The following is a 22,708-nucleotide window of genomic DNA, read 5'->3' as shown; positions in this document are numbered from 1 at the left end:
TGATCATCCAAAAGATTGCGTAACATGTTCATGCTCAAGTTGCTTAATTTCATTCTCTCCCAAGATTGCGTAACATGTTCATGCTCATGTTGCTTAAGATTCATGATTTGCGTCCTAAGGGAAATAATTTCTGTGGGCGGAAAATACTTAGTAATAAAAGCATCTTTGCACTTATCCCTAGAATCAATACTATTACGAGGCAAACAAGAAAACCAAAATTTTGCATGATCTCGTAAAGAAAACTGGAACAATTTCTACTTCACAATATCATTGTCCACATCTTTTTTCTTTTGCATATCGCATAATTCCACGAATGTGTTAAGATGGGATGCGGCATCCTCACTAGGAGTACCAGAAAATTGATCTTTCATAACAAGATTCAGCAACGCGGCACTAATATCACAAGACTCCACACTAGTGGTGGGAGGAGCAATTGGGGTGCTAATAAAATCATTGTTATTGGTACTGGGGAAATCACACAACTTGGTGTTCTCTTGAGTCATCGTGACTATGCAACAAGACTGACATCAAAAACAGATCTGACGAGAAAACGACAAACAAAAAAGAGGGCGAATAAAACGGCAATTTTTTGTGAAGTGGGGGAGAGGAAATTGAGTGGCAAATGAATAATAATGTAAATTGCAAGGAGATGAGATTTGAATGACAAACCTGGTAGATGTTGATGATGTCTCCCCAGCAACGGCGCCATAAATTCCTTTTGATGTCGACTTGAACTACGTCGGTTATTTCCCCAAAGAGGAAGGGATGATGCAGCACAGCAACGGTAGGTATTTCCCTCAGTGATGAGTCCAAGGTTATCGAACCAGTAGGAGAACCACGCAACACCACATAAACAACTCTTGCACACAAATAACAAATACTTGCAACCCAACATAAGACAGGGTTGTCAATCCTTCACGGGTAAAAAGATTGGTAAAATTGTTGTAGATTGGATAAACAGATCTTGCGAGAATGCGAGATAAAATAAATAAATATAAATTGTAGAAAGATATTTTGTGTTTTTGGATTAATAGATATGAAAATAAAAGCGAATAAAAATAGATTTCGATGGCAAATATTATAAATAAGAGACACGGGGGCCGTAGATTTCACTAGTGGCTTCTCTCAAGAAAAATAGCATACAGTGGGTAAACAAATTACTGTTGGGCAATTGATAGAACTTCAAATAATCATGACAATATCTAGGCAATGATCATTATATAGGCATCACGTCCAAGATTAGTAGACTGACACCTTCCTGCATCTACTACTATTACTCCACACATCGACCGCTATCCAGCATGCATCAAGTGTATTAAGTTCATGGAAAAATGGAGTAATGCAATAAGAACGATGACATGATGTAGACAAGATCTATTGATGTAGACATAGACCTCATTTTGTTATCCTTAATGGCAACGATACATACATGTCGGTTCCCGTTCTGTCACTGGGATCAAGCACCATAAGATCGAACCCATCACAAACCACCTCTTCCCATGGCAAGAAAAATTGATCTAGTCGGCCTAACTAAACCAACAATTCGAAGAAGAAATATGAGGCTATAACTAATCATGCATACAAGTGGTCAAAAGACTCAAATAACTTTCACGGATAAAAACATTGACCTGATCATAAACTGAAAGTTCATTGGATCCCAACAAACACACCGCAAAAAGAGTTACATCAAATAGACCTCCAAGAGACCATTGTATTTAGTATCAAAAGAGAGAGAAGGGAAGGCATCTAGCTACTAACTATGGACACATAGGTCTACAATGAACCACTCACGCATCATCCGAGAGGCAGCAATGAGGATGATGAACCCCTCCTTGATGGTGTCTAGATTGGACCTGTGGTTTCTGGAACTTGCAGTGGCTGGAATTGATTTTCGTCGATTCCCCTAGGGTTTCTGGAATATTGTGGTATTTATAGAGCAAAGAGGAGGTGCGGGAGGCGGCCGATGTGAGCGCAACCCACTTGGGCGTGCCTGGGCCCCTAGGTGCACCCTGGTGGGTTGTGCTCCCCTTGGAGCCCCCCTCAGGTGCTTTCTTGGCCCATCGTGTGTCTTCTGGTCCAGAAAAATCACCAAAAAGTTTCGCTCGTTTGGACTCCGTTTGGTATTGATTTTTTGCGAATTAAAAAAACAACCAAAAACAATAACTCTCCCTGGATAGTATGTCAATAGGTTAGTCCCAAAAAAGGATATAAAGTTGCTGTAAAATGATTGCAAAACATCCAAGAATGCTAATATAACAGCATGGAACAATAGAAAATTATAGATACATTGGAGACATATCATTTGGTTATATCCAAACGGCTAAGAATCTGGCAGATCCCTTTACAAAAGGGATATCACGTGTTGTGATAGATAATGCATCAAGGGATATGGGTATGAGACCCACATGAGTTTCCATGGTGATCACCCAACCTATGTGATCGGAGATCCCGTGAAGTAGGACCTGGGAAAACATGCCAGTGGTGAACTGAGGAGAGTAACTTTACTAACCCACTCCGTTGGAGATGCAATACTCTCGGATACTATATGGTAGGATGAAAATTGTCTTAATGTGTTCCAAAGCTTATGTAAGCAAGATGATATGCTATAGAGCGATTTTTGGAGGAACACACCTATAGGAGCCGACTGCTGGTCACACTCTATTAGATTGGGGTGATCTCTAGTAATTTCATGAATAGGCCATGAGAGTAACTTATATGCTCCACCCGAGGGGCCAGCCTTCGGCAACCTAGTACTAGTAAGACATGTGGTGAAACTTCTTTACACCAAACTCACCTTTCAAGGCATAATCCATTGTTCAGTTGTGAAGGAGTGTAGCTACTGGCTCTAACTGAAGTTCAACCTTAATAGGTCTTCACTGAAACACTGGTATATCAAAACAACAACTAGAACAGAGGACACAATGGGTCCTCGAGATCTGGTGGGGTATTCTTGAAATATGGGGTGGACTTTAGGCCCATCAAACAATATCAGAAAGAAACCAAGGGCCCATGTGGGTTATATTGCAGTAGGTGTAGTGGGAAATTTAGTCCCACCCCACAAGTGGAGGAGTTCGACCTCTTTATAAGGGATTCTCTTCCACATGCTATTGGAGCTTGAGAATAGAAGAGGCCCTCGCGCACTCCTCCTCCGCCGCCTACCTTGCTATGCCACACCTTGTCACGACGCACCGTGGGTTGCGGGAATGAGATGAGCCGAGCTCAGGTATATGCGGCCATGATTTGAGACGTCGGATCATGGGCTGTCATGAACTCGGACGTGGGTCGAGCCCGCGTCACTCCACGTGGCTGTGCCTATATATGTGTAAGGCGTCTCCCATGCCTAGTGATCACGTGAAACATGTCGCAACTCTGCCTTCACGCCCACTATCATTCCATTGCTGCTACTGCCACCGGCGACTCCATCTCGTCGGTCGCGTACACGGTCTATGGGAGAGCAGGTCTTCGAAACACTGCCTCTCCGTATCCTATATGGGAGAGGGGTGATTATGTTTTTGGGAAGCGACTATGCGACTGCTCGCGTCTGTTCATCTACTTGCTCTATGTGTCCCGCCACCCTCGTCATCATCTTGTCCACCGACACTGAACATGTTGCCGCTGAGAAGATCGAAGCCGACACTGAACATGTTGCCGCTGAGCTCGCGTCGGTATCCTTTTTCACTTTTACCCCCATCGCCCCCTCTTCTTCTTCTTCCTCGCGTCAGTCATCGGCACTGGAGCTCCGTCGCCCCTGTCGAGCTTCGTCTGCAACTCCGTCAAAGGCCGCTGCATCAACCTGTTTGAACCAGAGATCCGCGGTGCTCATCCATTCTTCACAGACCCCATCGGGTACTTCTCTTTTCCTTTCTCACATCTAGCTTAGGGCAATCGTGTTCCTGTAGTTCATCGACATTCATCCGAGCGTATCCAAGTTCATATATCCTCTTTTTTAGAAGTAGTATTTCAATCAAAAAACAATTCTTCACAGACCCCCGAGGGTAGCAGTATTAGTTCTTATTCGCATCTTGGATAGATCCTTTCTTTTTGTAATTAAATACCTAGTTTACTAGTTCTTCCACTGCCGCCTGCTAGGTTTAATATTAATTCTCCTTTTTTTGAGCTGTTGTAGATTTGTAATTATATCTGCAACCTGTGAGACTTGTTTGCCCCATACTTAGCAAAAGTTCAATAACTTCAGATCCATAGATAACTGACCCGCCCTTCACCTTGCAGGCAGCTTAACACTGTATTTATAATTTGCCAATGAACTTCAAAAATATTCTTCTCTTGATTAACCCACCAACATGCTGCCAGCTTATTCCTTCACAACTTAACCCACCACGCCTTCATAATTGGATAATTACTTCATTCAATGGCTAAGGCGTCTTATGATTCCTTTAAAGGTTTATTATAATATGTAGCCTTATAACTGTAGCTGGATCATCATTGCTGAATCATCGTATAATTCCTTAGGTGGCTTACCATAGTAATTTTAACCCGCCAGCCCTTATTCTTTGGTCACAACTTGTTATTCTGGCTCATCATGAGAAAAGAACCCACCTCCTGTGACTGGATTGCCTCTAGAGTCACAAAGGACTCGATCCATGATTACGTGACCATGGGGGTTTTACCCGCCAAAGAGGTCATCCACTGGCGGGTTCTAGGCTCTGAACTCCCCCCTTAGTCCTAGGAGGGTGAAGTTCTGATATTTACGGACCACCTACTCCATGACTTCTCAACACCCGGCTAAAAGTTCTTCCGGACATTCTGCATTTCTATAATCTTCATCCACAAGATATCGATACCAACTCTGTTTCCAGCATATGCAACTTTCAAGTGTTCTGTGAAGTGTACCTTGGGGAAGAACCCTCTGTCGGTCTGTTCAGAGACTATTTTTATATCAACCGCCAGGCTAAGATGTTAGATGGGCCCAGCCTTGAACACGGAGGTGTTTCCATCCAAATACGATGAGATGTCACTTTTCCTCCATCCGCCCTGCCCAGTCATCCCAAAGATTGGAAATATACCTTGTTTTATTGTAGAGACACTTCCCAAGCTAGAGAGAACCCCTTACCGGGTTTCCGTCCCTTACGGCTCATCACCACCAGCTTGCTTCCAAGCCGATTTACTACTGTAGAGTGCTCCTTTTGCCTCCACCTTTTTCAAAAATAAGGGCCCTGATTGCCAATGGCTTAACTCGAGTCGATCTGGTCCGCTGCTGTGTCGCCTCAAGGATTTTACCACTAAGCCGGTGCCCCAACTTAATATGTGAGTATACTGCTGACACCAAGGACCCTCAGCGTTACAACCAAACCCGCCTAACCGACAAAGAAATCAATGACTCTGTTAAGACGCTGCTTGGGGAGTCTTTGGATAACTATAGCCGTGTGGATCTGAACCCTTTCAGCGCCCTTAACACGGCTCCTCCTGTAAGTATTTTGAACAAGCCTTCATCTCACTTAACTATCTCGTGTACATCATACTATCTAACCTTATTGCTCATATTTAAACAGGAAGACTCTTCATTTTTGCAAGAAGAAAATGCCAGCCGCTGCCGCTCCAGCCAAGAGGACAAGCGGAACCAAATCTAATGGCATGGGTTGTTGCAGTAAACAAACAACACAAGAGCTTTTCCAACTAGAAGAGTCAGAGGTAGAACTTGATTATCTTGGCCTTCTCTTTATGCAACTTATTGATGCTAATTCCTCTCAGGATGATGCAGAGACAAGTCAGGCACATGAATCAGAGGTAACTACTATCTCCTTCGACTCAGAATCTTTGCCAAGAAAGAAAACAAGGCGAGTCATCCGAAAAGTATGATTTTCACACCCTATTTCTCATTTGGACCCTAGCTTTCTTTCAAAGAAATAGCAGCACGAGTCAAGGCATATGACCCGGAGTGACGATGCTCAAGATCGCGTGTCCATCATATCCAACACGCCTACCCCTCACAAGAGTCGAAACGAGGTGCCTCATAGCCCACTTCTTTCCCTTCCAAAGGCTGGTCTCCTTCGTCAACCTCTTAGTCCTTTCGACCCAAATTATCAGGGGATGCCTCCATCATCCGGCGACTCTACCGGAACTCAAATGCCTACCTTCATTGTTGTCCATGGGTAAGTGCTTTAATGTTTCAATAAAGAACTTTTGATGATATACCCATGAACTTCTTGTATTCTTGTCACAGAGGCGTAGCAAAGGCGGGTAAGAAACAAAAAGTGGGCGGCTCTTTAAAAGAACCTAAGGCTTCTGAAACAGAGAAGCAGATGGCGGAAACCTCTGAGGCCCTCATTTAAGACCCCGAAGAGACTATCAATAACACGCCACCGCCAATCGCTATAGTCCTTGAGACAATGGATACTTAGATCAACTCGGTAGCCCATCAAGATCCGCCAAGTCCTAGTCCTGCTAAATCCATTGACAAGAGCCTTGCCTCTACTGATGTTGACGACATCACTGTTACTGGGTCAGCTTTTAAGCCGCCCGAGGTCTTTAGAGTCCTAGCTAACCACTCGGCCAAAGAAGAAACACCTTTACTGGAGAAAGGCAAGGCTAAATTGGACTTGGAAGATTATTCATCTTATATTGCAAGTGAAATCCACGCAGGACACCTAAGCCGCCTCCATACAACCCATGACATGGAGGCCGGCTTAGTAAATCTGATGAAGCAAAGATATGAGGTATGATTTTAACCCCTTTCCACCTTAATACATATATACACTTACATAGCCGCCAAGACTTAAGTATAGGGAAAGACATTAAGTATGCTTGTGACTTCATGTAAAGCTTCCAAAATGTTTCCCCCAAGGGCCGGCTTGTCTTGAAAAGATGAGCCGAGTCTTATAACCATTGCTAATAACCAAAATCCGTAACCCCCAAGAGCCGGCTTAATTTAACAAGTTGAGCCCGGACTTATAGTTCCTTGAGAGAACCGATATGTAGCCCCCAAGGGCCGGCTTAATTTAACAAAATGAGTCGGGTCATAATAGAGATTGAAATGACCTACATTAGCCACCAAGTGCCAAGTATATTGCTTGCAACGTGCTTGGGACTTTAAATAATTGTATGATGGCAAAATTGTTCATTCTACGATAACCATTGTTGCCATCACTTATTTCACGAGGATTTGAAAGTAAAAGAGTCGCAGCTTGGCAATTTAAAGAAGAACCTAGAACTGCAACAAGCTGAAACTTCCAAGGCCGAGTCAAAGCTGAAAACTTCATTGGAACAAATTGAAAAGATCAAGGCAGGTTTCAATGCTAAAAGAACCACCTGGGAAACCAACAAGGTGCACTGCTTAAAAGAGCAAAAGAAGCTGAAGCTGAGCTTAAACCGGTGACTGAAGAGTTAGCAGGCTTAAAGCAACATATCTTTCAAATGTCAGTCGCCATCTTTGGTAAGCTTAATATGCAACTCATCATATGCTTTGATATTTCTTTAACCCGCTTGGTGATTCATGATATACAACCTCTAACCCGCCTGGCGACTCTAGTGTGAAAAATTCAACAGGCCGCATAAGCACTAGTCTTGGTCTGAATATGCTACTAAAGTTGAAGTTTACTTATTCATTGACTGAACAGCTATATGCTGGAAGTCTTTGCAGCCTTGCAGCCATATCAGGTGGCAAAAAACTTACAACTCTCATCAAGACTGTGATGTGTGCCAACTCAAAATGAAGAACATAAATTATCAGCCGCTCGCCCAGGAGCCATTGTTGCTCTAAGCTGGGCCAAAGCTTGGAAATCAGAACTTGACCCGAAAGAAATGGCCACCAGGTGTCCAGAGTTTAAAGATGACGGGTCAATATTTTAAGAGGAATATTTTAAGAAATGCGTCAGAGAGATGCGGCCCTTGGCGTGTAAGCTTGCAAAAGAGTTGGATCTGGACAAGTACCAGCCGGCTTACGACAGCAACAACACCAAGATTAAGCAGCCATCCCATAATGTTGTAGATCTCACACCACCAAGCATAAGCATATCTTTGCCCTGATTTTGACCCCTCTGTTATTTTTAGTGATGACGCAACCTTTGAAGCATTAACCGACATCGACTGGACATAGGCTACTCTCTAGATGATAGATGAGGGAGAGCCGACATGGGGTGACCCGGAGGCCTCAACCTCAAGACGCCAAGATGACAACAACCCATCATGCCCAAATCCGAACGACGCTGATACTAGCCCAACGGAGGAACCTAACTCCGAAAAACACTTATTCACAAATTTTTTGGGCTCCGCAGAAGCCATGTAATAGGTAGCTGAAAACAGTTGCCTGCTCTGCCATGCCTTTGTGCATGTTTGAAAACAAGTATCTGCTCTGCCATGCCTTCGTGCATGCTTTTATTAACATACACTAAAAAAAGACACATCCGTGACATTTTGGGCCGAACGAAATGTTTTTCTGTCATGCTTATGACACTTCTATGATGATAATTATGAAAAACAGGGTATCTTAATGGATGTGGTGGGCTCCTACTTCTATGACAAAGAATCATGACAGAAAAAGGTCTTTTCATCCTGGGTGGGCTGAAGATGCAGCTGCATGACATTATTTTGGCCGTCCATGATGGAAAAAACAGCGGTAGAAGCGAGGGCGAGGAAAATATCGAGGAGTTCTCAGTTACGGTGGGTGGTCGGGGCCGAGCGATGCACGGTCGATGAACAGGACCCCATTTCGACTGTAGGTGCTCCAACACAAGTCCGTTTCCTCCATTTTGCGGTATGCCAGACCCTTCCCGATGAAGAGGACCCTGTTTCGACCGTACGCAGTCGAACAGAAGGCCCGTTTCCTCCGTTCCATAGTATGCCAGACCTCGTTCTCGCTATTCCGTCCAAGCCAGTTGGCTCCCGATGAACATGACGACGTTGCTGCTATCCGTGACCTCTTCATGTACACGAGCCCTTGCCATACTTATGCGTAAGTAGGCGTCCAGGACCCGGCTCGTATGTACGTATGTGGTCATATTTTTTGGCATCTAGCTGTACGTACATGTACACTGTTTAAAAGGGACTGCCTAAACTGCTATGTCGGGGGCATGTCGAGTCTTCCTCCGCCGCAAACTCGATGTGGTCTACTACTACACGTGCCGCGGCTTGCTCAGCCACGGTTCATCGTTGCAAAGAGACCGATCGACTAGTATGTACGTACACGTTCACGACAACGCTACGTATGCTTCGACCAGGTGGGTCCCAACTGTCAGGGAGGATAAGGATGCACTCCCTTGCATGTGAAGATATAGCTGGTGGGCCCCGGCTGTCAGGGGGAGGAATCATTTTTATTTTGTGAGTAATAAGGAGGCACTTCCTTGGTTACGAAGATGTAGTTGGTGGGTCCAGCTGTCAGCCTTATAGCCTAATGTCCACTTCTGATAGTTCTTGTTCGTTGAACTCATTGACCACGAGGCGCCAAGAGCATGAAGGCGGTGGATGACGGCGAGGCCTAGAAAGGGAATGACAAGGAGCCAGAGAAGACGAGGCGGGTGGATGCCCACGCGGAGGGGAATACGAGGTTTCACTAGTTCGGCTGTGATGTAAGTCCGTTGTTGCCGGAGAATAACAAGGTATGTGGGTGAGTAGAGGGAAGGTCTGGCCAGTCGTAGTATGGTCGGTCCATGAGGCCTACGCGGCAGGACAACCAGCCATGGGGGGATGGAGCAGGCGGTATGGCGGGCCTGGTTTGGGCGGCTGGAGCAAGAAGAACAGAGGTTCAATACGCAACATGGCCGTTGATTTGAAATCAAACGGTCGGTGCAACTAGAATCATTTTGACTAAGTTGACAAAGCCCGTACACGTCAACTTAGTAGGCCCACAAGTCAGCCCCCAAATCTGGTGGGTCCCAACTAGCCGGGGAATCATTTTTTGTTCGTAATAAGGTGGCACTTCCTTGCACGCGAAGATGTTTTCTGGGTTTTTAATTTCTTCCTTTTCTAGTTAGAATAAAAAGAAAATAATTTAGCATCTTTGGTACAATCTATATTTCCATGAAATGGATCATAGTAAAGCTAGTGGGTCCCAACTGTCAGGGAGAGGTAACTTTTTTCCACGTAATAAAGAAAACACTTCGCTGTGTGCAAAGATGTAGCTGGTGGCTCAAACCTGTCAGGGGAGAAATACTTGGTTTTTGCATAATAAGGAGTGACTTGCTCACGTGCGGCCATGGTCCATGCGGGTCCGTATTGTCAGCAACTCCACGTTCATGCCTCTTCCGATGGTTGTCGTTTGTTGACAAAGTTGACCACGCTACGCCGAGAGAACCAACACGGTGGACCATGGCGAGGCCTTGGAAGGGAATGACCCGGAGCCGGCGAAGACACAATAGTGGATGTCCGTGCGGAGGGGAGTACGAAGGTGATACGTCTCCAACGTATCTACAATGTTTTATCATTCTATGCTATTATTTTACCCCTTTTGGAAGTTTATGAGCTTTACTTTACACTTCTATTTCATTTTTGGGACTAACCAACTAACCGGAGGCCCAGCCCGAATTGCTATTTTTTGCCTATTTCAGTGTTTGGAAGAAAAGGAATATCAAACGGAGTCCAAACGGGATGAAACCTTCAAGAGCGATATTTTTAGAAGAAATGCAAACCAGGAGACTTGGAGTGGACGTCAAGCAACAAACGAGGCGGCCACGAGGGTGCCCGGTGCGCCCCTTTGGGGTGGGCGCACCACCCACCATTGTGGGCCCCTCATTGCTCCACCGATGTACTTCCTTCGCCTATATATACTCCCGTACCCTGAAAACATCCAGGTTGGCTGCGCTCTACCGCGTCCGTTCAGGGCATTGGAACGAGGCGGGGAGCTGCGTAGCCGACGCAGTCTTCCTCTTCTTTGTCCGGCCGTCGCCGTCTCGCCATCACCACCGCCTCTTCGGTCCACCCTGACCCTCCCCGAGCGTGCCAATGGACTCGCCGTGAGCAACTTCACTGGATCCCTTCTTCCCCCGCCTCAATTCGGTCGCCGTTTGCCGTCCCCGAGCACATCCGAGCTCGCGTGTACGCGTACATACGTGTGTGCGTGAGCTGCTGCTGCTGCGTAGTGCTGCCGGCGCGGCCGGCCTGACCTCGCGTCCGCGTGCCGCTGCTCACCGGCCATCGCCTACTGCCGCCCCTATTGTCGCCCGCCGCCTACCGCCGCCCCTGCTGCCGCCTGCCGCATAGCGCCGTCCCTGTTGTTGCCTTCTGCTTTTGCCGTTCCTTAGCTGCTTAGCCTCTGCCGCTGTTGCTATTGCTTAGTTCCTGCCGAGCGTAGCTTGGTGCTGCTAATGGACATGGCCGTAGCTATGCTATGTGCGTGGGTGTTCACAACCATCACTGGCCGGCCGTGCAATTAGATTAGGGACTAATTAGTAGTACTAGCTAGGTTAGTTACTACACTATGACATAGGGCCCCACTGTTAATTAAAGAAAATGACTAATCTAATTAAGCTAGAGAAAATGACAAGTGGGACCTGCAGCACTATTCACCTTTTGACCAGTCACCTTTTGACTGGGTCAACTCAGTCAATGACCCCACCTACCAGCCTCATATGCAACACCCTGGGTACATTCCCTGGGTACCGATACCAATTTATTTTTATTTTTGAATTAATAATAAATCAAGAAATTTTAGAAGAACTTTAAAACTTTAAAAAATCATATAAAATAAACTGTAGCTCGGATGAAAATACTTTATACATGAAAGTTGCTCAGAACAACGAGACGAATCCGGATACATAGTTCGTTCGTCCGCCACACACCCCTAGCATAGCGAACACGCAACTTTCCCCCTCCGGTTCATGTGTCCGAAAACACGAAACACCGGGGATACTTTCCCGGATGTTTCCTCCCTTCGCGGTATCACCTCCTACCGCGTTAGAGCATACCTAGCACCGCGTATTGCCATGTTATGCTTTGTGATGCTTTGATTGCTCTGTTATTTATTGTGTTCCCCCTCCGCTACTTCTTTCCGGTAGACCCTGAGATCGGCGTTGATGTGATTGAGTACGACTATGGTGTTGACGACCCCTCCCTCTCGGCTGAGCTTCCAGGCAAGCCCCCTTTGATCACCAGATATCACCTCTTCTTCTCTCTACTGCTTGCATTAGAGTAGTGTAGCATGTTACTGTTCGGTTACTCATATTCTGTTGCATGACCTATCATTGTTGCTACAGTCATTGATATCTTACCCGCAATCCTAAATGCCTAGTATAGGATGCTAGTTTATCATCATTGGCCCTACATTCTTGTCAGTCTGCCTTGCAATACTATTGGGCCGTGATCACTCAAGAGGTGATCACGGGTATATAATATACATATATACATACTATATAGATGGTGACTAAAGTCGGGTTGGCTCGTTGAGTACCCGCACGTGATTCCGATGTGGGGGCTGGAAGGACAGGTGGCTCCATCCCGGTAGAGGTGGGCCTTGGTTCCGGACGGCCCCGATTGTTACTATGTGGCAGAGCGACAGGGCAGGTTGAGACCACCTAGGCGAGAGGTGGGCCTGGCCCTGGTGGGCGTCCACGGTTACTTCATAATAACATGCTCAACGAGATCTTGGTATTTGATCTGAGTCTGGCCACTGGCCTATATGCACTAACTAACTACGCCGGAACAGTTATGGGCACTCGACGTCGTGGTATCAGCCGAAGCCTTCTTGACATCAGCGACTGAGCGGCGCGCCGGATTGGACTGGAACGCCTGCTCTTGTATTAGGGAGGCTAGGTATGCTTCCGGCCGCCCTCGCAACGTGCAGGTGTGCAATGGGCGATGGGCCCAGACCCCTGCGCCATAGGAGTTAGACCGGCGTGCTGACCTCTCTGTTGTGCCTAGGTGGGGCTGCGACGTGTTGATCTTCCGAGGCCGGGCATGACCCAGGAAAGTGTGTCCGGCCAAATGGGATCGAGCGTGTTGGGTTATGTGGTGCACCCCTGCAGGGAAGTTTATCTATTCGAATAGTCGTGTCCCTCGGTAAAAGGACGACCCAGAGTTGTACCTTGACCTTATGACAACTAGAACTAGATACTTAATAAAACACACCCTTCCAAGTGCCAGATACAACCCGGTGATTGCTTTCCACAGGGCGACGAGCGGAGGATCGCCGGGTAGGATTATGCTATGCGATGATACTTGGACGACTTCAATCTACTCTCTTCTACATGCTGTAATACGGAGGCTGCCAGAAGCGTAGTCTTCGATAGGACTAGCTATCCCCCTCTTATTTTGGCTTTCTGTAGTTCATTCCACCGATATGGCCTTTTTACACATATACCCATGCATATGTAGTGTAGCTCCTTGCTTGCGAGTACTTTGGATGAGTACTCACGGTTACTTTTCTCCCTCTTTTCCCCCTTCCCCTTCTACCTGGTTGTCGCAACCAGATGTCGGAGCCCAGGAGCCAGACGCCACCGTCGATGACGACTCTTACTACACTAGAGGTGCCTAATACTACATGAAGGCCGCTGACGATGACCAGGAGTAGTTAGGAGGATCCCAGGCAGGAGGCCTGCGCCTCTTTCGATCTGTATCACAGTTTGTGCTGCCTTCTTAAGGCAAACTTGTTTAACTTATGTTTGTACTCAGATATTGTTGCTTTCGCTAACCCGTTTATGTTCGAGCACTTGTATTCGAGCCCTCGAGGCTCCTGGCTTGTAATATGATGCTTGTATGACTTATTGTACTTTTAGAGTTGTGTTGTGATATCTTCCCGTGAGTCCCTGATCTTGCTCGTACATGTTTGCGTGCAAGATTAGTGTATGATTGAATCGGGGGCGTCACAAGTTGGTACCAGAGCCGACTGCCTGTAGGAATCCCCCTTCCACACTCCTTGGCTGAAGTCGAGTCTAGACATTGGAAAGCTTTTTACTAACTTGGTTGTGCGGCTTACGGGCCCACGTCGCCATTGGGTGGTATTAGGATCTTTTTCTCCTCGTCTATGCTCTGGGACTCTGATCTCTCTTCTATTCTGGTTAAATGATTTTGCTAACTCTAACTCTAGGTTCTCGTAACTATTTCTCCCGAAGAGCCCTCATTCCGGAAGATCACCTGCTTCGTTAGAACATTCTGAGGATATCCCTCGATATTTTCCTAAGACCCTTGTGCTCATCGCCTTTGCAATCCAGTGTCACCGATATATCCCTATGGATATCTGTATGCACTTGTCATTCTCTTGATCATTCCTCGTCGCTCTTGTTGTTACAAGATGCCTCGAATTATTCGCCGTTGTCCTGAGAATCCTTTGAGTTTACTGTCTTGTAGTTTTATTTCGCAAGAAAACACTTATGGTTTTCCTCACATTTATCAAGGATCTGTTCTTTTCAATTGTTCATGTGTCTCACATAATTCTTCGGAATACTTTTCGATCTTTCAAAAATACTCTGCAGCCTGTTACTCTTGAAACTCTAGCCTGCTTGCATTATGGTTAATTCCATATGACTAGTAGTCCTCGTTAACATCCCTTGTCTTAAGTCATCTTGAATCTATTGATTCAATGTGTGCGTACGCACGCAGTCATCATATTATCCTTTTTAAAAATTATCTTTCCAACTCAAACGTCATTCCGGATATGAGTTGGTTCTCGGCAATTCAAACCTTTATTGATTGTCCAACTAAGTGTTTTCAACTTATCCATCCTTGATCAGAGTGTCTGCTTATGATCCTTTGTTTTGGAAACCACAATTTCTTTCTATTTAAGCGTTAGACTAATCAGGTGATTCTTGAATCTGATGCCTCTGCATTCTTTCTTCCTCTGAGTGAGTATCGATACTCACATCAGCTCCGTTGTGGATCGCCCGATCCATTGTTGGATTATTATCCGGCAGTGTCCTTCATATTCAAATAACCTTGTGAGCCTTTCCACGGATATATAAAGCCTTGGGTAAATTGTATCCTCTGTTTTATCAACCATGCTCTATTTTCGAGCTGGTGGTATTTACTATTGAAGCTTGTGGTATATGTTTCCACGATACCCTGACGGGTTGAACCGATGCATTCCTTCATATGTGTGAACTCAAAAGTTTTAACGAGTCATACTATTATGGTGTTTTGCTAGATAAAATTTCAACACTACAACTTCTTCGAAAGTGAGAGGTGAATGAAAGGTTATACATTTGGAGAAGTGGGAGTCGACCTTGAACTTTGTGTTCATGCCCATGGAAACGATGTTGAGCTTATCATGATAGCTTCTCGTAACAAATAATTATTCACTTAGCATAATTTGAACTTGTATCTAGGATTTTGTCCTTTGCAATCATGGTTTCGACCATATTATTATTAATTTTTTCCTTTTCTCAGACAAGTTAAAGTACTTGCTTTCTTCAGATCAGTACGCCTTCCCAACCTCTATTTTTGATCTACCTTCGAGTATTACCCCATGGTATCTCGAGGATATCAACCCATTACACTACATCTTATGAATTTCTGATGAAGTAGTAGCTTTCCCCGTCATAGTCACTCCACGGGTTCTGGGTTGTCGTCAACCGAGAACACCAATTTGTGAATCAAATCAACACTGTGATTTAGTACTTGCAGTACTTTGTTGTTGAGAAGTTTAATACTCCATCACGCCATTCCTAGCCTGATCGGCTACATCATTATCGTGCTAATTATAACTGTGCTACCTGGTCCTTCTTCCCGGAGCACAAGTTTTGACGATGAGCTAAGCTTACATCGTTGTTCCTTGTCTTATCATTTCAGCTCGAACATCAAGCTTGATTCCAAGTTTGTGTCGTGTCCGTGGTTCCAATAACCCTTCGCTTCACCATTGCTTTTGCTTGATGTCATCGCTGATCGATTACATCTTCATTAAACCTCTCGCCAAAAGTTTGTCGTAATCATCATCAACATTCTGAGCTCTTCAAGGATATGTATCGAATTCATGTTGAGAAATACCATCCTTGCCCCTCGATGAATTGTGTTATCATCGACAACATTATTTCCTTCCCACCAACACAAACTTGTTCTTGTTCTGTGTTGTACCTCGAGTTCCTTGCTACCCAACTTATGTTATGTTCTACCTTGAAGTGTTGCCATCTTTTATGTCAAGAATGTAGCGAGAATTTCACCACCTCTTAAGAATTCTTGGTATAGTGGTACTTCTCACCATCGCCATTCTTTCTCGTGTTGTTTCTAACCAGAATACCGACAAATGGTCTGTGATGTGTAAAATTCAAAAATTCTAGCAACCTTATTGCTTTGACGTTAATGGCCGATAGCTTCATTCTAAGTCTATTGCTTATTGAATCATCATTCAAACATTGATCGTGCTACCTAGTCCAGATTTTCGGGTGCACTTTTCAACCAATGTTTAATTGTGTATGTTTTCTTCGAGCATACATCATTATATCATTTGATCTGAGAAATATTATCTCCTTGTTCACCTAATTTTGGAAATCCATCCTTTTGGAAATCTTGATGAATTGTCGCTGAGTTCATCAGCCACCTCCTCATCCTCTCCTTGGTTTATTGATGAACTCTTGTTTCGGGACTCGCTTCTATGGTTCATTTCCCGAGAATCCTACAATGTCATTTCGTCGACTTGTGTCGCACCTTTTCTTCTCGGACATCCCGAGTCTGAGGTATCATGACACCAATCAGATCTGAATCTCGGTTGGATCTGATGGTTGGGACAACTTTCCAGGAGTTATAATGTTGGTCCTTTGATGACCCGGTAATACGATGTCATTCCTAGCACACCTGGCCGGAGGTCCTATTGTTATAGTATCCTCTTTAGCAAGGTTAACCATTCTTCCATGAGGAAATTGTAAGACTTATTCCATGAGTTGTTCCTGATGGATCCTTTGTGTATCCAAAGTCTTATCTTTGCTTAAAGACCATTCCAATGCTATATTGAAGCATGTCTATGGTACTCCGATTTTCAGTAAGAATATTTGAAGCACAATGCTAAAATTCCCTTATCAATTATCCAAACACCATTGAATGGGTAATGTCATGAAATTTCTCTCCCCTCACCTTAAAGGGTTTTCGACTTTATATCCCGTCATGGTTATCATGCTCTGCTTGTCCTTGGGAAGGATATACCCCTGAAATATGTGTTTAAACACATTTCCCTTTCCATTGTTTTGTTTAAACCTTTCCTGTAATCTGACTTAACTAAGCAGTAATAATTCCTGCTTAGGTAAGCACCTTGTTGTACCACTCTGTCAGTAGACCTTGTTACTATTGTTGATGACATTCCGGTAACCATCGATGGATGAGAACTTTGCCTATTGGTCCGCCTTGTTTAACAAGCAGGAAGATGGTTCTATTTGTCCCTCGCCCTTGGTACCGATGTTGTTGCTGACATAACTGACAGGCTATTCTCTGGCATGCCTTGCTATCATAACCGTGCAAGATGGCAGCGCCTTTCCTACTTTTAACCCACATTGTGGGCCCATAACCCACAGTTCCACAGGATCAAAACCCGACTCTCCTGTACACCCTGTTGTCAAATTTATTCCTTGCGCTTGACTTCGTATGTAATTCACGGGCCACCTGCGTAGTGATCTATTCTGGCATCAGGCACAATACTTATTCTCGTTGCCCTGAAACCCTTTCACCCACTGATTAGGCATCGAACGATTGCTTGGCCGATTGAAACTCCTTATTGTACCTTCTTACCTTACTCTCGATGACTTTCTTGAATTTCAACTCGAGAGATGCCCCTATGCCTTATTCGCTGAGATAGCCCCTAGGTACCTAACATGTGTTGAGCTTCATCCTTCCCGAGTTTCCCCCTAAATCTTTTCGTAAGTAAGATGGAATGAAGACATCAATGTAATGGATCGACCTTTTCGAGAAGAGTAACCAAGACCAAGAAGACTCGTTAGGATTTTATAACCAAACCCCTTCCCCCTTACTCCCCCTCTTAAATCTCAGAACGAGATTTCTTGTAGTGGAGGAGATTTGTAACACCCCGAGAATCATGCTATAGTAATCCCCCCTAATGATGGCCATCTCATCATGATTACTATGCACATTTCCACTTAATAAAAATCAAAGTCAAATTCGAATTTAAATTTCAAGTCAATATAATATTTCTTTAAACGATAAAACAAAAATGTTTGTTGGGTTGAAAATACTCACTATATAATTTACATGTAGAAACTAACATTATTTGAGTTGTTAAAATGCCCCTAAAGTATTTAAAACAGACCCAGCAGCACCTGTTCAACACATTTAAATTCAAACCGAAAATCAAATAAATTGCGAATGCCCTCATTACTTTTTGTGCAACCCTAGAATGATGCATATCATTTTTGCATGAAGTTTCATAATAAACAAAATTCATTTGATCACTAAACTATTTAGAAAAACAATAGCTAAATTGGAAAACAGAAAAAGATAAAAAAAAGGAAAAGAGAAATCCCCCCTGTTTACTTTAGCCCAGTACTAACACTGTACCAGGCCCAGCCCAACTGGCCGGCCTTTTCTCAGAGCCGTGCATGCCGGCCATCCATGGTGCCAGGGCCACGTACCGGCCATCCACACCCTCCCTCGGCCTACTAAGGCGTCCCCCAGAAACCCTAGCTCGCCCTCGTTCATTCCCCCTCGATCCCCATCGTCCACCCTCTCCTCTAGCTCGATTTTAAGCTCGCAAGATCATGCGGTCGCCGCTGCCTCGCCGTTGTTGACGCGTCCACCACGCCTCTCCGGCGTACGGGAGCACATCCTGGAGGTTGGCCGCGCTCTACCACGTCCGTTCAGGGCATTGGAACGAGGCGGGGAGCTGCGTAGCCGACGCAGTCTTCGTCTTCTTTGTCCGGCCGTCGCCATCTCGCCATCACCACCGCCTCTCCGGTCCACCCCGACCCTCCCCGAGCGTGCCAATGGACTCGCGGTGAGCAACTTCTCTGGATCCCTTCTTCCCCCGCCTCTATTCGGTCGCCGTTTGCCGTCCCCGAGCACATCCGAGCTCGCGTGTACGCGTACATACATGTGTGCATGAGCAGCTGCTACTGTGTACTGCTGCCCGCGCGGCCGGCCTAACCTCGCGTCCACGTGCCGTTGCTCGCCGGCCATCGCCTACTGCCGCCCCTATTGTCGTCCGCCGCCCCTGCTGCCGCCTACCGCCTAGCGCCGTCCCGGTTGCTGCCTTCTGCTTTTGCCGTTGCTTAGCTTCTTAGCCTCTGCCGCTGCTGCTATTGCTTAGTTCCTGCCGAGGGTTGCTTGGTGCTGCTAATGGACATGGCCGTGGCTATGCTATGTGCGTGGGTGTTCACAACCATCATTGGCCGGTCGTGCAATTAGATTAGGGTCTAATTAGTAGTACTAGCTAGGTTAGTTACTACACTATGACATAGGGCCCCACTGTTAATTAAAGAAAATGACTAGTCTAATTAAGCTAGAGAAAATGACAAGTGGGACCCGCAACACTATTCACCTTTTGACCAGTCAACTCAGTTAATGACCCCACCTACCAGCCTCATATGCAACACCCTGGGTACATTCCCTGGGTATCGATAGCAATTTATTTTTATTTTCGAATTAATAATAAATCAAGGAATTTCAAAAGAACTTTAAAACTTTGAAAAATCATATAAAATAAACCGTAGCTCGGATGAAAATACTTTATACATGAAAGTTGCTCAAAACGACGAGACGAATCCGGATACGTAGCCCGTTCCTCCGCCACACATCCCTAGAATAGCGAACACGTAACTTTTCCCCTCCGGTTCATGTGTCCGAAAACACGAAACACCGGGGATACTTTCCCGGATGTTTCCTTCCTTCGCGGTTTCAGCTCCTACCGCGTTAGGGCATACCTAGCACCGCATATTGCCATGTTATGCTTTGTGATGCTTTGATTGCTCTGTTATTTATTGTGTTCCCCCTCCTCTACTTCTTTCCGGTAGACCCTGAGATCGGCGTTGATGCGATTGAGTACGACTATGGTGTTGACGACCCCTCCCTCTCGGTTGAGCTTCCAGGCAAGCCCCCTTTGATCACCAGATATCACCTATTCTTCTCTCTACTGCTTGCATTAGAGTAGTGTAGCATGTTACTGTCCGGTTACTCCTATTCTGTTGCATAGCCTGTCATTGTTGCTACAGTCATTGATATCTTACCCGCAATCCTAAATGCCTAGTATAGGATGCTAGTTTATCATCATTGGCCCTACATTCTTGTCAGGCTGCCTTGCTATACTATTGGGTCGTGATCACTCGGGAGGTGATCACGGGTATATACTATACATATATACATACTATACAGATCGTGACTAAAGTCGGGTTAGCTCGTTGAGTACCCGCACATGATTCTGATGTGGTGGCTGGAAGGACAGGTGGCTCCATCCCGGTAGAGGTGGGCCTGGGTTCCCGACAGCCCCCGACTGTTACTATGTGGCGAAGCGACATGGCAGGTTGAAACCACCTAGGCAAGAGGTGGGCCTGGCCCTGGCCGGCGTCCGCGGTTACTTCATAATAACACGCTCAACGAGATCTTGGTATTTGATCTGAGTCTGACCACAGGCCTATACGCACTAACCAACTATGCGGGAACAGTTATGGGCACTCGACGTCGTGGTATCAGCCAAAGCCTTCTTGACGTCAGCGACTAAGCGGCGTGCACTGGATTGGACTGGAATGCCTGATCTTGTATTAGGAAGGCTAGGTCTTCTTCCGGTCGCCCTCGCAACATGCAGGTGTGCAATGGGTGATGGGCCCAGACCCCCTGCGCCATAGGAGTTAGACCGGCGTGCTGACCTCTCTCTTGTGCCTAGGTGGGGCTACGACGTGTTGATCTTCCAAGGCCGAGCATGACCCAGGAAAGTGTGTCCGGCCAAATGGGATCGAGCGTGTTGGGTTATGTGGTGTACCCCTGCAGGGAAGTTTATCTATTCGAATAGTCGTGTCCCTTGGTAAAAGGACACCCTTGAGTTGTACCTTGACCTTATGACAACTAGAACTGGATACTTAAGAAAACACACCTTTCCAAGTGCCAGATACAACCCGGTGATCGCTTTTCCACAGGGCGACGAGGGGAGGATCGCCGGGTAGGATTATGCTATGCGATGCTACTTGGAGGATTTCAATCTACTCTCTTCTACATGCTGCAAGACGGAGGCTGCCGGAAGCATAGTCTTTGATAGGACTAGCTAACCCCCTATTATTCTGGCTTTCTACAGTTCTGTCCACCGATATTGCCTTTTTACACATATATCCATGCATATGTAGTGTACCTCCTTGCTTGCGAGTACTTTGGATGAGTACTCACGGTTGCTTTTCTCCCTCTTTTCCCCCTTTCCCTTCTACCTGGTTGTCACAACCAGATGCCGGAGCCCAGGAGCCAGACGCCACCGTCGATGACGACTCTTACTACACTTGTAACGCCCCGGATCCGATGCGCCAGGTGTCTTCCAGTTATTCGCTGTTGTTGCCATGTCATTTGCTTGCGTGTTGCATTTTATCATGCCATCATGTCCATTGCATTGCATACGTGTTCGTCTCTTGCATCCGAGCTTTTTCCCCGTTGTCCGTTTTGCAATCCGGCGCTCCTATGCCCTCCGGCGTTCCCCTTTCGTCTCTCGTTGTGAGTGGGTGTTAAACTTTCTCGGAATGGACCGGGTCTTGCCAAGCAGCCTTGGTATAGCACCGGTAGACCGCCTGTCAAGTTTCGTGCCATTTGGAGTTCGTTTGGTACTCCAACGGTTAACCGGGTAACCGTAAAGCCCCTCTCTCTTTGCAGCCCAACAGCCCTTCCAAAGTGGCCCAAAACCCATCTAACTCCCCTCCATGCTCTCGGTCGTTCGATCACGATCGTGTGGGCGAAAACAGCTCCTCATTTGGACTCTCCTAGCTCCCTCTACCTATATATTTGCACCTCCCCCGAAAATTTCGCAGTCCAAACCCTAGATCCATCCCTACCCGCCGCTGGACATGTCCGTCCAGCCGCAGGACATGTCCAACCACTCCCGCGCCCATTCAGGAGCCGCCATGTTTCCCGCCGCACCGTCCTTCCTCTGCGCGCCGCCGCCGCGGCCCGAGGGAGCCCGGATCGGGCCTACCCCGGGCCAGATCGGGCCCGCCGCCGTCCCCGCGCCGCGCGCCAGCCTCGCGCGCCGCGCGCCGCCCGCCGCCGCCTCGCCGCCAGCCTCGCGCGGCCCGCGCGCCGCCGCCGCCGCCTCGCCGGCGCGCTCGTCCTCCGGCGACCGGAGCCGCCGCCCGGCCCGTGCCCACGCCGGCGCGCGTGCCCCTCCGCCCGGCCACCGCCTCCCGCGCGCCCGCGCCACCGCGGGGCATCCCGCTGCCGCGCCGCGGCCCGCGCTGCCCCGGCGCATCCCGCCGCCGCCGGCGCGGCCCGCGCTGCCCCGGCGCTCGCCGGAGCCTCCGCCGCCGCCTCCTCGCCCGGCCCGGCTTCCGCCGCCGCTCCCGCGCCGCCGAAGCTCCTTCTCCTCGCGCCGCCGCGCCCTCTCCGGCCTCCTCCCTCGTCTCCGGCCTCCTTCCCCATCGTCTCCGGCGAGCTTCTCCGGCGACCTCCGGATCGGGACCAGATCCGCCACTCCCTCGAACCAAACGCCCGGATCCCTCCATCCCGGGTCGAACCCGTCCCGCGTTGACTTTCGCGGAGGTATAATTTGCCTCAAGTCCGAGATTTTTGTAATAATCATGCCTTGTTCGACACATCATATCTCTACATCTATAGCTCCGTTTCATGCGTGTAATATGTCAAATTGTTCGTCTCGACGAGTACATCATTTCATTCCATTGCATCATATTCATTTGAGGTCATCCTGATG

This window comes from Triticum aestivum, chromosome 4B (assembly GCF_018294505.1).
Source record: "Triticum aestivum cultivar Chinese Spring chromosome 4B, IWGSC CS RefSeq v2.1, whole genome shotgun sequence".
NCBI classification, from domain to species: domain Eukaryota; kingdom Viridiplantae; phylum Streptophyta; class Magnoliopsida; order Poales; family Poaceae; genus Triticum; species Triticum aestivum.
The sequence above is the reverse complement of the archived record's forward strand: the minus strand, read 5'-3'. Positions refer to the sequence as shown.